Below are 15,871 nucleotides of genomic sequence, written 5' to 3' on the forward strand. Positions count from 1 at the left end.
AGAAACCCTAGGGGAGTCGACGAAAATAAATTCCAGCCGCCACAATTTCTAGAACCACTAGATCCAATCTAAACAATATCATGGAGGGGTTCATCATCCTCATTGGTGCCTCTCCAATGATGCGTGATTAGTTCATTGTAGACCTACGGGTCTGTAGTTAGTAGGTAGATGGCTTCCTCTCTCTCGTTTGTTTCTCAATACAATGGTCTCTTGGAGATCCATATGATGTAACTCTTTTTGCGGTGTGTTTGTTGGGATCCGATGACTTTGAGTTTATGATTAGATCTATGTTTTTATCCATTAAAGTTATTTGAGTCTTCTTTGATCTCTTATATGCATGGTTGCTTATACCCTCGTATTTCTTCTCTGATACTTGGGTTTTATTTGGCCAACCTGATCTGTTTATCTTGCAATGGGAAGAGCTGCTTTGTGATGGATTTGACCTTACGGTGATTGATCCCAGTGACAGAAGGGGAACCGACACGTATGTATCGTTGCTATTAAGGATAAAAAGATGGGGTCTATTTCTACATAAATAGATCTTGTCTAAATCATGACATCGTTCTTATTGCATTACTCCATTTTTCCATGAACTTAATACACTAGATGCATGCTGGATAGCGGTCGATGTTTGGAGTAATAGTAGTAGATGCAGGCAGGAGTTGGTCTACTAATCTTGGACGTGATGCGTATATAATGATTGCCACGATATCGTCATGAGTATTTGAAGTTCTATGAATTGCCCAACAGTAATTTGTTTATCCACCGTTTGCTATTTTTCTCAAGAGAAGCCACTAGTGAAATCTACGGCTCCCGGGTCTCTTCTTTAATATATTTGCCTTCGCGATCTATATTTATTTTATTTTATTTTCAGATCTATTAATCCAAAAATACAAAAATACCTTGCTGCAATTTTTAGTAATTTATTTTATCTCGCGTTCCCGCGAGATCTATTTATCCAATTTACTACAATTTTACCTATCTTTTTACCCATGAGGGATTGACAACCCCTCTCTTACGTCGGGTTTCAAATATTTGTTCTTTGGGTGCATGAGTTGTTTACGTGGTGTTGCGTGGTTCTCCTGCTGGTTCGATAACCTTGGTCTCATCACTGAGGGAAATACCTACTGTTGCTATGCTGCATCATCCCTTCCTCTTTGGGGAAACACTGACGTAGTTCAAGCAAACATCATTAATACACTACAATTCCTATTCCTGTGTTTACAAAATCCTACGAATCAAAGTGCCCCGAAGAGTTGAAAGTGTCCATCACAGCCGACCGAATAGACCTCTACACTGCAAATATCCCTGCTTCTCTTCACTACAAGGAACATACTGTACTACTATCATACTCCCTCCATTCCAAAATATAAGTCTTTGTAGAGATTTCCACTATGGATCACATACAGATGTATACAGATACATTTTAGAGTGTAGATTCACTCGTTTTGCTCCATATGTAGTCCATGGTGGAATCTATACAAAGACTTGTATTTAGGAACAGAGAGAGTACTTATTAAAGAAGAACAGAAGAGGAACATGCTAAACAAGAGCAAGCAGATTTTGGATAATAAAATGTTCGTTGCACAGTGCCCACATGATGAACTAGAGCGCATTAATAATGCAACTCCCTGCTGTCTCTCTATATGTGGTCACATGCTTTTCAAAAGTAAAGTAGGAACATTAGCTGACCAATTAAACGTTATCTGTTTTAGTAATATCAGCATCAGATCAGATTCGTATTTGATAAACATGTTTGGAATTATGAGTGGCACATTGTTTAGCTTGATGGATCGAGGAGTAGTGCTAAGCTGCTACGATGATACTGAATGTAAAGCAATATCTGCATGCGAATCGCGTGACTTTCATCACTTGGGTTAGTCGACCCATCATGATTACGGTTTCCCCATTTTATGATGACCACGATAAGCCTACGTGGTTCATGTCGTAATAGCACTGCTCCACCCATCGAGCTAAACAAGCTTAGTTGTACAAATTCAAATATGATATTATGCTGATATTAGTAAAACTGAGAGATGTTTAATTGGTCAGCTAAATGTTCCTACTTTAGTTTTGAAATGCATGTGAGCCACATATGGAGAGACCGGAAGGAATAGTATTTCTCTGTGCGCTCTGGTTCATCATGGGTGGCCAACTGCCATTGTATACGAAGACTTGTAATATCTTCAATATGCTTGCTCTTCTGCTCTTCTTTAAGATGATCCTCTTCTCTTGCGGTCAACTGGTCAGGTCGAGTTGTTCTCCCTTAGTATATTTTGAATCTGTTAGGTCAGGTCGACTTGTTTCTTGAAAGTGCAACTATCCCTGGGTGGTTTTGGTAATGATTAACAACATATAGCTCATTGAACTAATGCTATCTCAAGATGAATATTTTAGGAAAGTTCAATGATTGGCATGGCATGGATTAGGAATGTGGACCCCTCAAAATGCTAAGGAGAAAGGATTGGCTCAAGCTCTAAAAGCTCAAGGATTCTATCTATCCAGCACGATAGAGAACTAAAAGCTAAGTTTTTGACTCATTTGGTTTGCAAAAATCTCTGTACTTTGTGATCCTCATCTACTCTACCTCATCTATATCCATTCACAGGGTTTGCTGTTAGTTTACCTGCCAAGATGTCTAACCAAAGTGATAGCCAGAATAAGTGTGAAGAGCAAGTGCAAATGAGTGAGGGCACTAGTACCTCAAGCAGCTATGATGAGGGCAGCAGGAGTACACCAAGTAACTTGCCCAAGGCAGCCACTAGAGCAAGGAAGAAGTGAACCTCAGACTCTGAGGATGAGGATTATGTTGTAGCTGAGGATGAGGCCTCCTCAAAGAAGAAGGTAATGAAGAAGGAGTATGGCACTGCTGCTTCAACAAAGCCTGGCATGAATAGGAAGGAACCAGTAAGGAGAATCCCAACATCCAAGCCAAGAAAAGTTGCCACAGGAGAAACCATGAAATTCACATTAGAATCTAATGATGGTGAAGCAGCTGGTGATGACAAGAAGAAGAAGAGGGCAAGAACCACTACGGCTAAAGTTCTTGGAAAGTCAACAATGGTGAGAGATTCTGAAGAGGAAGAGGAAGAGGATGCTGCACCAGCACCCAAATCCCAAAAGCTTAAGGGAGATGCAATCAAGTCAGGGGCTGCTCCTAAGCCCAAATCTGCTCCCAAAGCTGCTGCTCCAGCCACCAAGTTTGCACCCAAGAGAAGCACAAGAAACATCCTTGCTGAAGAGAAGAACAAGGCCCCAGTGCCTGAAGCTGCTGAAGAAGATGCTGAAGACCAAGTGTTGAGGAAGCTCAAACAAAAGATCCCAGACCACAATGACACTCATCCAGTGGCAGAGAACATGAGCATCAGGAAAGATGCAGGTCTGAGACTTTGGAGGAAGAGTGATCCTTATGCTGTGAGAAGGAGAACTGCTATGGATTACAGGTTCCACACCAAAGAACATCAAGATTTCTATGAGACCATTCTGCTTGACAAGAAGCCAATTGTCTGTGATATGAGATGGGTTGACTGGACATACATTAGATAGAATGAAGATAATTTCCTAGGAGTATATGATAGCTTCAAGGCTGGTGGAGTTGACAAGTTTGTTGTCAAGAAGCTCACTAAGTGGAATCATGAGCTGATCATGCAATTCTACTCTACTGCTTATTTCTATCCAGATGGAAGGATAGTATGGATGTCTGAAGGTACAAGGTACCAATCAACTGTTGATGAATGGGCCAATTTGATAAATTCCTAGAAGCTCATGAGCATGACTTGGATGTGTATGCCAAGAAGAAGAAAGACCACAACTCAATGGCAAGTATGTACAAGGAAATTCCCGATGAAGCCCTGGAAACTCATAAGTTGGGCTCTGAATTACTTTCTATCTGGTCTGCCTACTATCAACACCATCCCGAGGCATACTCTATTGCCCAAATCTGCAGATCACAGGATGATAAGAGGACATTCAATCAACTTGCTGCACATTTTTGATGTTCCTCATAAATTCAAGGAGATGAGTCTGATTGTAGAGACAATCAAGAGGACAACTACTGATCAAAAAAGGTCTTGTGGGTATGCTCCACAAATTCAGGTGCTCATCAACTCAAAGATGGGCATAGGCACTTACTTGTTGGACAAGGAGCACTTACCTCTAAAGCCAGATTTTGAAGACAACACAGTGGTCATGGATGAGAATGATCCTTCATCAGTGCAAACACATGAGAAGAGAGCAAAGGCAAGGGCAGAGAAAGCTGCAAAGATGCCAAGTGCTGAAGAGGCATCTCAGGTGTTCTTGAAGAGCAAACAAGATTAACTTGGATTTCTGATCCAATTTACCTTGAGGATTGAGAAGGGCTTGGCCACCCTGACTCAGAATCAGGAGAGTTTGGAGAGAATCATTGAGCAAAAATTCTATGATCTTGATTTGAAAGTCACTGAGATACAGACTGTAGTTGAGTAGCTCCAGGAGGAAGTAGAGGAGAAGAAAGGCAAGGCAACTACAAAAGCTTTTCAGTATGTGCCAAGAGGTCAGAGGTCTGCTGCAGTGCTAGTACCTGATACACGAGCTACTACATCTGCACCAGCAGCCACAGCTTCAATGCCACCTCCAGCAGCTACTCCAGCAACTCCAGCTACATCAACTGAAGCCTTCGTCCTTGGAGTCATCACTACACCACCTCATGGATACCAAGCCTGAGAGACGCATAGCACTATGCATATTTGAACTTTTTGGTAACTTGTTGCCAAAGGGGGAGAAATATGCATAGATCATAGCCTTTGAGAGAGAGAGAGTGTGTTGCTTTTTGTCTCTCTTGCACTTTATTTGGTTGAACTTTATTGTGTGTTAGCTTGATACATTATGTCTTGTGTGAGATACTTGAATGATCATGTGTTTGATCATATGCTACTTTAATGTGTGCTTGAATGACACTATCTCTTATATCCCTATATGATCATTCACTTTGCTTGGTGATGAGTGCATGCTTTTTAATTGTTATCATTTTGAATGCTCCACCAATATGTATGTGACATGGAAGAGTAGCCCATGATACTAATCGATTGTGCATTTGCATTCAAAAGCAAATCTTAAATAATGCAGAAATTTAGGGGGAGCTCTTGCTTAGCACATACTTCTCAAAGCGACGATGTATTTCAATCTTATTATCATTTGTCGAAGCTTTGATCTATATGTTGTCATCAACTACCAAAAAGGGGGAGCTTGAAAGTGCAACTATCCCTGTGTGGTTTTGGTAATGATTAACAACATATAGCTCATTGAACTAATGCTATTTCAAGATGAATATTTCAGGAAAGTTCAATGATTGGCATGGCATGGATTAGGAATGTGGACCCTTCAAAATGCTAAGGACAAAGGATTGCCTCAAGCTCTAAAATCTCAAGACTCTACATTTTACTTTTAGTGATCCAAGATCACATTGAGTCCATAGGAAAAGCCAATACTATTAAAAGGGGATGAGGTGTTGCTTAATGGCTTGCTTTCTCAAAATGCTTAGTGATATGCTCAAAATCCCTCAACCACTTTCTCATATCCACATATGTCCCAAACCAAAAGTCAAACTCGGTCCCACCGATTTGATCTATCCGGCGCCACCGAGTTCATTTGAGATAGCCACTGCCAGAAACCCTAGTCACTTCGGTCTTACCGATAGGGATCTCGGTCTCACCAAGATGGGATTGCAAGCTCCCTGTTTCCCTTCGTAACATTTCGGTCTAACCGAGATGAGCAATCGGTCCCACCGAGTTTGCAATGCAAACTCCCTGTTTCCCATTCGTAACGTTTTGGTCCCACCGAGATGAGCGAATCAGTCCCACCGAGTTTGCCTGACCAACTCTCTGGTTAGCTTATTACCAAAGTCGGTCCCACCGAGTTTGTGTAATTGGTCTCACTGGGATTATGTTATGCCCTAACCCTAACAAAATTGGTCCCACCGAGTTGACATGTTGGTCCCACGGAAATGCCTAACGTTCACATTATGAACTAAATCGGTCCGACCGAGTTTGGTAAATTATGTGTAATGGTTTGTGTGGAGGCTATATATACCCCTCCACCCTCTCCTCATTCGGGGGGGGAAGCCATCAGAACATGCCTACACTTCCAGCATTCATTTTCTAAGAGAGAACCACCTACTCATGTGTTGAGGCCAAGATATCCCAATCCAACCATATGAATCTTGATCTCTAGCCTTCCCCAAGTTTCTTTCCACTCAAATCATGTTTCCACCAAATCCAATCCTATGAGAGAGAGCTGAGTGTTGGGGAGACTATCATTTGAAGAACAAGAGCAAGGAGTTCATCAACAACACACCATCTATTACCTTTTGGAGAGTGGTGTCTCCTAGATTGGTTAGGTGTCACTTGGGAGCCTCCGACAAGATTGTGGAGTTGAACCAAGGAGTTCGTACGGGCAAGGAGATCGCCTACTTCATGAAGATCTACTCTAGTGAGGCAAGTCCTTCGTGGGAGATGGCCATGGTGGGATAGACATGGTTGCTTCTTCGTGGACCCTTTGTGGGTGGAGCCCTCCGTGGACTCACGCAGCCGTTACCCTTCGTGGGTTGAAGTCTCCATCAACATGGATGTACGATAGCACCACCTATCGGAACCACGCCAAAAATCTCCATGTCAACATTGCATTTGCTCCCTCCAAACTCCTCCCCTTTACCTTCATATGCAATGATTTACATTCCGCTACTATACACTTAGAATTGCATGTGTAGGTTGATCGCTTGACTTGTGCTAGGTTGCTAAAATCTGCCAAGAACTAAAATTGGGAAAAGGCTCGATTTTTATTTGATCAAGTAGTCTAATCACCCCCCCTCTAGACATACTTTCGATCCTACAGTTCTTCTTTACTATATGTTGAAGCTGTCATCTATGAAGTGTCATTACTTCTGGAGCTCTCATATTTTGAGTAGTAGGCCACATTATATTAATGCACACACCAAATTACAGCATGCATGGCATCTCTTAGAAGAATTGTAGAGATAGCACAAAGGGGTTTACAGGGAGGCAGTATTGGATTAGAATCACTTCTACATTACAAAGATAACCTCACTTGTCTTTATGTTTTCATGCATGTCAGATACTGAAAATTATCAAAATGAATATGAGAATGGGCACATGAGAGGAATATTGCGGAACAATCCACTAGCTAACAAACTTGGCATGGTGGAGGATGGCCTATCTTATTCACCCATCAATGTGCTTGCTCTAAGTTGGAAAGGTTGTATTGGTAGCACATATTTTGCATGTAACCTCTTGCATTACTTCTACTTTGTTACACCATCTACTTGGTTTAAGCATCATATATGAGTATATGCCATACCTATCCATTTTCTATACCTATTCCATGTGTCCTCATACTATGTTTTTCCAGTCAAATGTTGTTCTTTCGTAATAGATGTCCAAAAGGAAGAGGGTGAGTGCAGTTCCTCAAGGAGTACAAACTAGGTATTTGGAAAAGGTAGTGATGCCTGTTAAATCAGATAGATCAGCAGCCACAGAAAACACAGGCCCAATTGTACCACACTTTACCCCTACTCCAGTGGCCAAACCCCTATTAGAACTGCTGAGAGCCCAACGTCAGGTACTGTCTATGATATCAATTCATAATATGAACTCCTAAATTTCTGCATGTGCCTTACCTTCTCTCTTGTATGAAAACTAATTTCAGATGAATCTCCTTTCTCAAAGGATCATACGATGTCACAACAATACTGGGCTCTGCAATGCTCTTGTCAGTACCTCTTGCCCTTTTGCCTTGTAATACTGTACTTAATTAATTGCTATTTGATTATGTATCATCAGTCTGCACCTGAGCTTCTTTATCCTCTGTTTCTTCCAATATTATTTGATCTATATTTACTCTTTGCAACATGTAGAATAATGGTAATGCTTATAAAGAATTTTCTTTGGGGAATTTATTGAATTATCCGTCCATCAACATGGAGAAGGGCTTTGTCCAGCCCGTGTTGACATGTAATGTAAGTTCACCCTGCTCAAGCCTTCAAAATTTGTTCTAATCTAGATTTGGATAGGCATCATTTCCTCCACTACTGTTTACTTTGCTGTTTACATCTGATTGGATGTTTGCAACAACTACCAGTTTTAAATTGTAGTTGTAAAAACATGTTCCTTATGTAGAATAGATCCATTTATTTGCCTATATAATTGTGAAACCTATTACGTCTCTCCTTGTTTCGCTTTCAGAGTCGTATCTCTTATGCCAGGCAAAGCTTTAGGGAAGATAGTGAGCCAAACCATCTTGAGGACAGCGAGATGACCCCAAGGTCCTGTCTTGATGAAGACAGTGAGTTGAATCTACTCACTAGCAGGTGTGAGACAACCTATGTGCAGTCGCTGCCTCAATCAGTTCGACTTCTTGAGTCTCAACTTTAAGCGGCAAGGCTTGCTTCATCTCATCTCCGACTTGAAGTCAAAGATGTAAAGAAGATTTCAGAGGACCGCCTTGCGCACTATCGTGCCATACAGCTAGGGATGAAGCATCTATCATTGACACAGCTGAGGTCTCATCAGCTTGTTCGGCTGCTTGCGGGGCCTGACCTGGCCAGGCCTAGTGCCTTCTGAAGTGCTCTTAGTTTTGTATATTCTTTTGTCGGCGCCTTTATTTGCACTAGTGGCGAACTTTGATGCCCAGTGGATGTAATATGTGTAATAGCCGTGATAGCCTACCAAGTTGCTTGCTTATTCATTTCCTTGTTGTCTTGTCTATTTGTTTGCTTGTAGTGAGTGCAGTTCTTTTTCCGCGGTTTGCTAGTGGCCGCAATAACCTATTTTTTAAAACTAGGCCACAATAACCATGGGCTACATATTTACTGGAGTGACACCGGGCCTCCTATGGGCCGTAGAAACAATGAGCCTTCTACGGGCTGTAGAAATAATGGGCCTTCTATGGGGCGTAAAAACAATGGGCGTTCTACGGGCCGTAAACATAATGGGCCTTCTATGGGCCATATCATCAATGGGTCTTATACGGGCCGTATGATCGATTGGCCAAACATGGGCCAATAACATGCCGCATTATGGCCGTAAACGGGCTAGAGTTTGAATCGTCCATTCATGGGCGACCATAACGGCCCGTCGTTAATAGGCCGTATTTGATGACGCTATGAAAATGGCCCAACGTATTAATGGGCCACAAACGGGCCGACTGTAACCATGGGCTGAATTTGGCCCTCAAGCAGAAAATGACAGTAACGGGCCGTAAGTAACCGAATGCTGGAAATGAGCCCAAGAATAAATGGGCCCTGAGAAGGCCGAAAGATAACATGGGCTGGAAACGGCCCAATGGAATAATTGGCTGTTAATGGGTATAAAGTGATACACTCTTCATTACGGGCTAGATTCACGATGGGTCATTAATGGGCCAAGAGTTACAAAGGGCCTCATATGGGCCGAAAGACGTGATGGGCCATACATGGGCCGGGAGTTAAGACGGGCTGGAATCATATTGGACGGCCCAGATGATGCTACTGGGCCTAAATCGGATAGGTCATAACGGGCCCTGGGTTAGCGAGCTGTAAATGGGCTATATGCGAACATGTCGTTAACAGGCTTTCCGTGGGCCAGCCCGCCACCTTTTGACCAAGTCAAATGGGTCGGCCTTTTCACAGGAATGGGCCTCTGTTGGGCCGTGCCATGTGTCGATGTATCATAGGCGCCTTCGGTTCAATAAGTGGATGACATCTGTCCCAACAGTGAGCCGACACGTGTTTCGTCTAGCCAATGATGATTTTACACGTGGAAAGTCCCCATTGGTCGGGGCTGTTAACGGGTTATCGGATCCAAAACCGGACCCGATAGCTTAACGGCGAGCCGTTATGGTGGATGCCACGTGTCGGTCACCCTTGACGAAAGCACTTCTATAACGCGTGATTTATCGTCATGGAAGTGGACACTTCCGTGATGATAATTTTAGTAATGTCATGGAACACTTCTACGACAACACAGCTATGACTATCTTGATTCTGTCATAAAATTGTCTTGGATGTACATGCATGATAGAAAATGTGACCTACTATGACAAAAACATATGATCACTGAAGTGTATTTTTTTGTATTGTGTATAATGTGTTTATCACATAATTTATGGTACCCCGCCCCCTACGCTGACAAGTATTTAGTTGTGAGTTGCAAACACCACACATTACCACAAATTCAAATAAAATGTGAGATTGTTCGATATATAGTATTGCTTAGATTGTTCGATATTTAGTTGTAAGCTGCAAACGCCACACATTATCACAAATTCAAATAAAATGTGAGATTGTTCGATGTATAGTATGGTTTAGATTGTTCGACATTTAGCTATGAGTTGCAGACGCCATGCATTATCACATTATGGTATAACATGTGCAAAACCAAAGCATGCGTATCACCGCTATAATCATGCATGCATATGTTTATAACACTATGATCTCCTATTCAAATATATGAATCCACTTTCATATCAAATTATGATCTTTGTTAGACTCTTACACCCACACAATCCTCTAACCTTTGTAGCTAGCACTAACTTTCTCTCGTGCATGCACACGCCCTCCTTGCCCTCCCACTCCCTCAGCATTCTATCCATCTCGCACATCCATTTTTTTTCTTTAGGTCGTTCTCCCACAGTCTCCACAACTCCTTTCCGACACACACCGATTGATAAACCTCTCGAGCGATGTCTGCCTACAACATACACACGCACCTTCCATCTCCTCCTTTTTGTGTCCATGCCTCGTGTCTCTCATATGGTCCCACACACGTGTAAACTCTTGTCCCTCTTTTCATAGATCTCACAACTGCACAGTCCTCCCCCTATCTAGCTAGTACCTCGGCCTTTTGCACCACCTCCTAGCTCCATTCTCTCTGTCTATCTGTCTCGTTGGGCCTTATTTGCCTCTAACAAATGGATGTACACTGACCGATCTCCCGCTATACATATAGCTAGCTAGGTCCTTATAACTCATTTCCCCCCACACGTCGATCGATCTACCTCATTAGTTATGTCTCTCCCTTCCTCCAACAAACAACAATTGATCTACCGATCTAGTTAGGTTTGCTTACCAAACACATGGTTCCACTTCATCATCCATGCATGCGTCCTGGCAGATCTATCATGCACAGGCACACACAGAAACACATCCCCACTCTTATTGATAATATTGCAGTTCTACCCTCAGTTTGTCTAGTAGGCCTCTCCCACCATCTCCGAGAAGCAACTCCATCACCCATCCAGCACTCTACCCCTCTCCCTCCCTCTCTCTCCCCTCTCTTTCTCTCTCTGTCCCATCCTATTTCCCGTCCTTCAGTTATGTATGGATGTCAACTGATCTCCCTCAAGACATAGCTGGGTCTCTCCTTCTCAACACATACACGAGTCTTTCTACCTCTCTAGTTAGGCCTCTGCCTCCCCCTCCCCCACCCCCCACACACTGATACATCGAGTGCTCTAGTCATGTCTCCCTGCCACACACAAACTTGACCTGTGCCCTCTGACGTTTCGGTAGGTCAGTCGCCCTATATCTTTGACTTGCACATACACAATTTCGATGGCTCTCATCTCGCACCCACCCACTTGATCCTCTCTTCGACTCTATCGATACCTATGACCCCTCCCTCTCTTCTCGTGGATCGCCCGGCCCTCTATATATGATATGGATAGGCCTCCATTTCACACACATTGCATGAAATTTTTTGTTTGAGATGTCATCGACACATATTCCCACACATACATTCAGGAAATCACCCCCGCAAACAAATAACACTCACGAACGCACACGCCATCTGTCTAGGTTTGTATGTCTCTCACACACACCCACGTAGGTGGGGGACGTGCACGAAGAGAAGAGGTGCACGCACGACGCATGTACTCCCGTCTCTTTCCCAACCACACCCGCGCGGGTACACGGTGGAGCTCATTTCTGTATGAAAAGGCATCCCATGTGGTAAGTTGACACGTGTACTGGTTGTCCACTTGATGGAGGATCGTCTACCACGGGTGAACAAACAAATTATGGCTTGACGCATTATGTTAAAAAAGAGGCAAACCATGTGGGGCCTACCTTAGAGGCAAGGTTCTATACACTGGAGTACTTTTGATGTGTTCCATCAACTCGTAGAACGAGGAGAAGCTTGCTTAGTACACCGTCTCCCCTGCCCATGGGCACGGTGGCTCGCAGGATGAGGTGAAGCTTGCTTACTAGTATGCCTTACGCCTGCTCCCTCGTCCACGCGTGCGGTGGCTCGTAGGACGAGGAGAAATTTTTACTACTTCCTCCGTTTACTCCAGCTTGTGCAAGGCGGACCTACGACTCAATCCCGAGAAGTGCGTGTTCAGAGTTCCCTCTGGCAAGCTGCTAGGCTTTCTAGTATCGCACAGAGGGATCGAGGCAAATCCAGAGAAGGAAGGCAATAGAAGACATGAGCCCTCCGCAGACGCTTAAGGAGATGCAGAAAACTGGTGGGCTGCGTGACCTCACTAGGGCGCTTCATCTCCAAGCTGGGGGAGCACGCCCTCCCGTTCTTCAAGCTGATGAAAAAGAAGGGGCCGTTCGAGTGGACCCCTGAGGCTGACACGACCTTTCAAGACCTCAAGAGATACCTGACCAGCCCACAGGTGATGGTGGCGTCGCGCCTCCTTGAGCCCCTGGTACTCTATTTGGCAGCCACCCCTCACCCTGCCAGCGCTGCTTTGGTGGTGCTAAGGGAGGAACGCATGATCAAGGACCCACAGCAGGGTGCTCTGCCACCAAGCAAAGCGCGGCAGCCTCAAGATGGTGCTCCTGAGGCCTCGGCTGATCCGACGACCAACATTCCTCCCGAGGACAGAATAGACCCCTCGGCTGGGGGGCTCCTGAGGCCGACACTCGTGAGGCCGCACTTGGCGCGGAAGAAGGTGGGACCCCCAAAGGCCCGCAACCTCAGGAAGCACAGGACCCCGCCAACACCTCTTCCCTCGTCGAGCACCCGATCTACTTCGTGAACACGGTGTCACGAGAGGCACGGGCACGCTACCCTATGCCTAAAAGCTCTTGCTTGCACTCCTCGTCGCCTCCCGAAAGCTACATCACTACTTCCAAGGACACCCCATCAAGGTCATTTCAGCCTACCCACTAAAGAGGGTGCTCCGGAGCCCTAATGCCGCCGGACAATTTGCGAAGTGGAACATTGAGCTCCAGGCATTCCAGCTTGATTTCAGCACCACCAGAGTCATCAAGAAAGCGGACCTCGCGGATTTCATGGCAGAATGGACTGACATCCCTGACCGCGGGGTGAGCGAGGACTGCTCCCTCTTGCCTGGGGATGAGCAGCCAGACGGGTGAATCATGTACTTTGATGGCGCATTTGCACGACAAAGCGCAGTGGCTGGGGCCGTCCTCATCTCACCCGCCGAGGACAAACTCTACTATGCAGTATAGCTCTATTTTCAGCAGGGCGAAAAGGTTTCCAACAACATTGCAGAGTATGAAGGCTTGCTCGCTGGCCTCAGGGCCGCGGCAGCGCTGGGGGTAAAGAACCTCACCATCAAGGGCGATTCCCAGCTTCTCATCCACTTATCCAACAAAGAGCACACACCCAAGGACGAGCACATGGAGGCATACTTGGAAGAGGTACGCAAGATGGATAAATGGTTCCTAGGCTTGGAACTACAACACGTGTTGTGAGGAACAAACAAGGAGGCAGACGACATCGCCAAGAGAGCATCCCGGAGGCTCCCTCAAGAGCCAGGGGTGTTCGAGGAATGACTCTTCAAGCAGGCGGCGGCTCCCCCCACCACGACACCAGCACCGCCTCACGAGGACCTACCCCAAGCACTAGCAACCGGCGCCCAGCTTGTGGCCCTTCTTCAGGGGCCTGCCTGCTCCTCGTGCTCGAGCCTTACGTGGGGTGCTGGGCTAAGGAGTTCAAGACGTACCTACTTCGGGGGACCCTTTCGAAGAAGGAGGAGGATGCCGAGCGCGTGGCTCGTCAGGCCACCGCGTACTGCATCCGCGACAGCGAGTTATACCACAAGAGGCCCAATGACGTTTCATTATGATGCATCTCTAGGGAGAAGGGGCTTGAACTGCTGGCAGACATACACGGTGGGGATTGCGGACATCACTCCTCATCACGCACTCTTGTGGGCAAGGCGTTCCGCAGTGGCTTCTATTGCCCCACTGCACTCAACTACGCCACTAAGCTGGTGTGCTCCTGCGAGGCATGCCAGTTCCACGCCAAGCAAATCCACTAGCCTGTGCAGGGCCTACAGACTATCCCGCTCACATGGCCGTTCGTGGTCTGGGGGCTGGACATCTTGGGCTCGTTCCCTCGAGCGCCAGGGGGCTACCGCTACCTTTACATCGCCATCGACAAGTTCACCAAATGGGCGGAGGTAGAAGCCGTCCGCACCATCCCAGCTGGATCAGCCGTCAATTTCATCAAGGGCCTCGTAAGCCGGTTTGAGGTCCCTAACTGCATCATCACCGACAACGGCTCGCAGTTCACTAGCAACCTTTTCAAAACATACTGTGCTAACCTTGGAACGCAGATATGCTACACCTCGGTGGCATACCCCAGGAGCAACAGCCAGGCTGAGCGCACCAATGCCAAGGTCCTGAGGGGCCTCAAGGCAAGGACCTTCAAGAAGAAGCTCGAGGCCCGCGGCAGCGGCTGGCTCGACAAGCTCCAGTCCGTGTTGTGGTCCATCCGCACCACCGCGACCAAGCCAATGGGACAGACGCCATTCTTCCTCATCTACGGAGCTGAAGCGTTTCTCCCACACGAGGTCAAGCATCTCTCCACGCGGGTCCTGGCGTTTGACGAGGCACGTCAGGACGCCATGCAGGGGATGGATCTCATGCTGGGAGAGGAATGCCGCCGTCAAGCTTCGCTCTGAGCGGCAAGGTACCAGGAGGCGCTGCGGCGGTACCACTACCGTGGTGTCCGCTCCAGGACGTTGGAGGTGGGTGACCTCGTCCTGAGGCGGGTGCTCTCGAGGGAAGGGTTCCACAAGCTCTTTCCCATGTGGGAGGGCCCATTTAGGATTGCCCGTGTCTCCAGGCCTGGTGCCGCATGCCTGGAGACACAGGACGGGGTCCCCATCCAGAACGCCTGGAACATCCTGCACCTTCGGAAGTTCTACCCATGAAGTAAGGCTCCGACCTATGAAGGTTTCCACTCGTGACAGTCTCACTTAATAATGAGTGGGGCTGTACATGCCCTGGAATCTCCTGAGAGCCTCCCTGGGGCCGCATGGGGGCTCCCTCCCACGTCTTAGTGGCGGCACTTAGCTCTGTGCTGGTGAGAAGACTAGATTAGGTGCCGGATGTGGCTGTTCATTTGCTTTCCGAAGTTGCTCGCAATCTTTTAAGTGATCTTTAATGGAGTTGGTGCTTTCGTGCTTTCGTTCGCCATGTTTGATTTTCCTCCTCCTATTTCGTTCGTTCTTAGCCTGGTGGCCAGGAAGGTGTGGCAGTTGCCCGTCACCCTTCCTCGCGCGCCTCGCACAGTGGGGCTAGGCAGGTGTGTGCGCATGGGCCTGCCCTCGCACAAGCACACCGCGCTGAACCCCATCGCCCTAGTGCTTCAGCTTTATCCTTGCGAGGAGCCCTCGATGAAGCTCACGGGCACGAGCACCCCCTGATATCCATGCCCCTTGGGCAGCGTCACGCGATGCATTAAGCCACAGCTAACCTACCACAGAGGGCTCGCGCAAAAAAGAACGAGGTGCTAGACAAGCTTCCTTTTTCTCTAAACAGCTCTGCAGCGGATCTACAACATCTCCTGAGGCCCGAAGAGCCTCCCGAGTCGCCAGGAATGGGGGCTTCACCAGACGCCAAGGGCCTCACCCTCCTGAG

The sequence above is a fragment of the Triticum aestivum genome, chromosome 6B (assembly GCF_018294505.1).
Source record: "Triticum aestivum cultivar Chinese Spring chromosome 6B, IWGSC CS RefSeq v2.1, whole genome shotgun sequence".
Lineage (NCBI taxonomy): Eukaryota > Viridiplantae > Streptophyta > Magnoliopsida > Poales > Poaceae > Triticum > Triticum aestivum.